Below are 5,550 nucleotides of genomic sequence, written 5' to 3'. Positions count from 1 at the left end.
GCGGTATACCGACCATTATAGCAGAGTATATATGATACAATAAATTTTACCGAATTGCAGAACGATCGTGCTGATAACGTGTTATGAAATAACTTATAATTTATAGTATCGAAAAATTTAAATAAGAGTAGAATTTAATACCCGTAGGAAGCAAATAACACTAATATAAGGGAGAGAGTTTATTATAAAGAAGAAGAAGAAGATGTAATGGTTCTTTGATTATAAACTCTTCTTTGTTATGGTGTACAAAAGAGTGAGATGAGTGATGGTATTTATAGTGAGCAACAATACATAAAATAACAAAGATGGTGCTTGATTTGGTAAATGAGTGGGTGATCATAGTGCTTGATGAGTAGATGATCATAGTTGTTGAGTTGGTAAAGAAGTAGAGTATCATTTCAAAGTTTATTTTATAACACAATATATATTGTTGATGGATTTAGAATTTGGGTATGAAGTAAATAACGCAGCTGCAGGCCTGTCACGGACTCCTATTTACCACACTAGCAGAGCTGGTCATCGGCATAAGCATTAGTTTTGGATTCCAATTTTTTTCGGAATTATATAAACATGAATAGATGGTCCGCAAATTATTAAACCAAAAATTTTATTTAGTTTTACTAAACTGTTCATACATCCAATGTTGCAGCCTGGTTTGGGTATTACAATAGAGTACGTGAGTGTGACTAATGTTAAATCAACATGTACTTCTTCACAAAAAGTGGAAACAATAGTTTCACAGAATATCATACAACTATACAAAAAGAAAATTTATTATTTGTGCTATCTAGCATCACTTATATTTGTTTTAGGCTAATATCATTCATGTATAAGAAGTAATTATATTCATCTTCTCATTGGCTAAGTATACAGATGTACATAGTCTTTCATTTGTGGTTATAATCTACCGAGTAATGGTACGTATCAATTTACAAGAAATGTATTAATACATTGGGTTTTCTTGCAGCATGAAATGGATGAATGAGAGAATCAACGGCGACAACAAGTCAAATGGTAAAACCTTTCGGTCACGTTATTGATCTGTCACCGATAAACATGTAAATATGACAATATGATCGGAAAAAGTTGCTTCTATTCATCACGTTACAAGAGTATATATATATTACAAAGATCTTAACCGACTTTAGGGTATATTCTTCTAATTACATCCTTATCACATTAGTTAAACATATCTAAGTATATGTTCTTATCCTCCAATACTCCCCCTTAAGTTGGGAATATTAAAATTTCTTACTCCCAACTTGAACAGCAAAGCTTCGAACTGAGCCTTTCCAAGCGCTTTAGTTAACACGTCTGCAACTTGTTCCGTAGTTCGTACATGTACCGTCTCTAGCAAGCCATCCTGAATTGCATCTCTAACTTGGTGACAATCAGATTCGATGTGTTTAGTTCTCTCGTGGAACACTGGATTAGCCGCTATGTATATTGCTGACTTACTATCATAGTACATTTTCGAAGGCTTGAGTTGCTTTGCTCCCAAGTCATCCAGAAGTCTCCGCAACCACTTAACCTCTCTAGTCGCTTGCGCCATTGATCTATATTCCGATTCAGTCGATGAGTGAGACACCACTCCTTGTTTCTTTGTCTTCCACGACACCGGTGAGTCTCCTACCAAGGTAACATAAGCACTCAATGATCTTCTTGTCAACGGACACGCCGACCAGTCTGCATCACAGTAAACAGACAAACTCAAATCACTCTTTGAACTCAACATGATGCCCTGCCCTGGTGTCCCTTTAAGATACTTAACCACCCGCAAAGCAGCATCCCACTGTACTTCTCTTGGCGTTTTCATGAACTGCGAAAGAATATGCACCGAATACGATATATCTGGTCGCATGATTGACAAGTAGATCAGACGTCCGACCAATCTTATGTACTTCTCTGCATCTACTAGATATGGACTCTTATCTAGTCCCAATTTGTGATGTTGCTCCATAGGTGTAGCGACTGGTCTTGCTCCAAGCAAACCAACATCAAATATGAGATCCAAAGCGTACTTCCTCTGAGATAACATAAAGCTTTCTTCGCAACGTCCCACTTCTATTCCAAGAAAATATTTCAATTTCCCTAGATCTTTCATGTGAAAGCATCTACTCAAATAGTTTTTAAACTTGGTAACAAACTCCATATCATTACCACACACAAGTAGATCGTCCACATATATGAGCACCCTTAGCTCAATGCCTTTCTTCGAATATACGAACAATGAATAGTCTGCATACGAGTTCTTAAAACCGTACCGTTTGAGAGCATCGGTCAGTTTTGCATACCAACATCTCGGTGCCTGTCGCAGGCCATAGACAACCTTATGGAGCTTGTTAGGATCATAATGCTTAAACCCCTGCGGTAACTTCATGTAAACTTCTTCTTTTAAGTCTCCATGTAGAAACGCGTTGTGCACATCCATCTGATGCACAATCCATCCTTTCCCTGCAACCACTCTCAACAAACTGCGTATTGTGGTCATCTTTGCAACAGGTGCAAATGTCTCTTTGAAGTCTCTATCCTTTACTTGTTTATTTCCCAAAGCAACAAGCCTCGACTTAGGCCTTTCCATCGTACCATCACCATTGTACTTATACTTGTAAATCCACATATTGCCAATAGCTTTCTTGTCTGGTGGTAAATTAACCACACTAAACGTCTTGTTATCTTCAAATGCCACTATCTCCTTCTGCATTGAATCGCGCCAAATCTTCTGTTGAGCCGCTTCTTTATAACTTCGTGGTTCTCTCTCATTTGTTATTGCCGCCAAAAAGGCCTTATGATCAGGAGAAAATCTTTCATCAGATATATAGTTTTCAATTGGATAAGGCGTGTTACCTGTACCAGTTGACGAAGGCTCTGATTGTGGTGCAGGAGTTGTGAGATCGTGATGGGGTTGTTCTCGCAAGTACTGAGCATTGTAGCTCACATAATCCTTCAGTCTCACAGACGAAACCTTCTCTCTGCACCCTCTCCCTAGCTCAGGTTCTGCAACAACTTCATTCTCAGCTACAGTTTTTGATTTTGACTCAACTTCCTCAACCATGTCATTACTGATGACATTTTCATTTGGAGTTCCATGAGATGAAACCTCCACCACTGTTTCTTCTTGATTACTTGACTGAGACTTACTCCCCCTGTCTTCCACAACCATGTTTATAACCCAATCATCATCAGGTTCTCCTGTCAACTTCTTTGATTCTATCACACCAGAGTTATGTCCCGCAAATGGAAACTCATCTTCAGTGAAGCTGACATCTCTTGACACCAGAAACTCGTTACTTTCCAGATCATATACTCTCCATCCTTTCTTGCCGAAGGGATATCCCATAAACACACACTTCCTACTTCTTTCACCTAGCTTTTCCTTGGTTCGATCTCTCCTGTGAACATAACACAACGAACCAAATACCCTCAAGGTCTCATAAGCGGGTTTCACACCAAACAATTTCTCATACGGTGAACTCCCGTCAAGTACCTTAGACGGTGTCATATTGATCAAGTGTGTCGCCGTAGATATCGCCTCTCCCCAAAATTTAGTTGGCATGTTAGCTTGAAACAACAACTCTCTTGCCACATTCAATATATGTCTGTGTTTCCTCTCCACACGGCCATTTTGTTGCGGTGTGTACACACAACTCGTTTGATGGATGATCCCCTTATCTTGGAAATACTCTCTCAGACACATAAATTCCATCCCATTATCACTTCGAACGGTTTGAACTGAAAGATTGAACTGCGTTTCTGCATAAGTACAAAACACTTGTTAGGATCTGGGCTCTGATACCATGTAAATATGACAATATGATCGGAAAAGGTTGCCTCTATTCATCACGTTACAAGAGTATATATATTACAAAGATCTTAACCGACTTTAGGGTATATTCTTCTAATTACATCCTTATCACATTAGTTAAACATATCTAAGTATATGTCCTTATCCTTCAACGTCCTTATCCTCCAATAAAACACACTTTGCTTCTTCTTCTTTTGCCTGGCTTCTTTAGTTCTTGCAATAAAATCAGTGCTACTTGCTTCTGCATCTATCTTTTACGTTAAGTTTGAAAAGTGGCATGATGTATCAACCTGAAAAACAACTCACGAAACTGGTCGAAAATCTAGCAATACAATAATTTCACAATGTGAAAAATTTCTAACCTTTTCAGGAAATACTAATGTTGCATGTGGAGGCTTGTTGTGACCACTCACTTATACCGTTTCTCTTTAACACTATGAGAGTCACCTCGCACATCTAGACCATCGATGAGAAGGGAAACCCAGCACCTCCCCCCACTTCCCAACTTCTTAACAAGTGAACTAATGTAGCTAATTAAGTAGGGCAAGCTATAAAATTCTGAGCTATCATGAAAACCTTCTAACACTCCAGACAGAAGTTTGACATTTCTTAGGCAAAATGTATGTCCAAAACTGTATATGATTTGGAAAATTGTCATGAACTGATTCTACAAAAAAAAAAAATATGTGTACAGCATCAGCAAAAGTCATAAATGCACTTTATGTACCAACTTTCTAGATGCTAATTTTCTTGAATGAGCATAATACTAATTGCAGATTTAGAGATTGGTGAGGTGAATGGTGCAAACAGTAAATCCCTTCTCACAAATGGTCTAGACATGAGAGACAACTCGAGAGATCCTGCTTGTCTCCAGTTTATTCAACCATTGCAGCTCCATGCTAAAAGGTAGCACTGCATTAACAAAGGCAGATGACTTTCAGATTCAAATTCATGTTGCAGAGATATGTGAATATAAACATATGTCAAAATTCATGTATTGCTAGTTTATGCAACAGCAAAGTACCCTTTTATTTTAATCATCTAAGAAAATATCGAATTGATTGTATCCAATCAATAGAATTCTTAGCTTCTCATCAGTAAAACAAGTTTAATTTCATATATTTTGGGCACAAATTTTTTAGTAAACTTCTGTGTACCTTTTTTTTTGTACGAAACTTCTGTGTACCTAAAAGTGTGACTTTAATGATGCTTTCAAAACTCTCTTAGGTATAACTAAAGAAGATACAGTAAAACGAAATGAAAAAGCACATGAGAGTAAAAAAAAATTATGTTTCTTTCTTTTTATCAGTTTCGTTAGCCAAGAACAAAAATAAATTTGCTTTTATCTTACTCATAACTACTGTTAAGCTGTTCATATGTAAAAAGGAACATGGACACTAAGTACAATTACAACGGAAAATGACAATCACACTTGAAAGACACGGATCGATCATGCATGCATTAGATTTATTTAGTCAGATATTTTATACCAAAAAGCATAAGAAATACGATCAAGGATAAAAACATATGCATCTTAACAAAAGTAAATGGGGATGAGAAACCAAGCCTGAAAAAAAGAGACAGATTCATCTATCACCCCCTCATGAACTTCATTCCTACACATGCAAATCAAATTTAATATATACTCTTCTTTTATTTCACTAATGTTAATACATTTTAGTACTAAAAAGAAAAGCAAAACAATAAAATTGGATCTGCAATTCAGAAAGTTTGATAAGTAAAGC

At 36.9% G+C, this 5,550-nt stretch overlaps 1 long non-coding RNA gene across 1 annotated transcript in view; it reads right to left on the bottom strand.

Annotated features, from left to right (window-relative positions):
* Nucleotides 1–3,824: 3,824 nt before the first annotated feature.
* The window catches only part of LOC106310393, a 2,352-nt gene continuing 626 nt past the window's right edge, over nucleotides 3,825–5,550 (bottom strand). The window contains exons 2-3 of the long non-coding RNA XR_001263779.1: nucleotides 4,168–4,717; nucleotides 3,825–4,095 (exon numbers count right to left, since the gene is read on the bottom strand). This is a non-coding gene — a long non-coding RNA (uncharacterized LOC106310393). The remainder of the gene's footprint in view (nucleotides 4,096–4,167; nucleotides 4,718–5,550) is intronic.

The sequence above is a fragment of the Brassica oleracea genome, chromosome C8, assembly GCF_000695525.1.
Source record: "Brassica oleracea var. oleracea cultivar TO1000 chromosome C8, BOL, whole genome shotgun sequence".
NCBI lineage: Eukaryota > Viridiplantae > Streptophyta > Magnoliopsida > Brassicales > Brassicaceae > Brassica > Brassica oleracea.
This window is presented reverse-complemented; position numbering and strand designations above follow the sequence as displayed.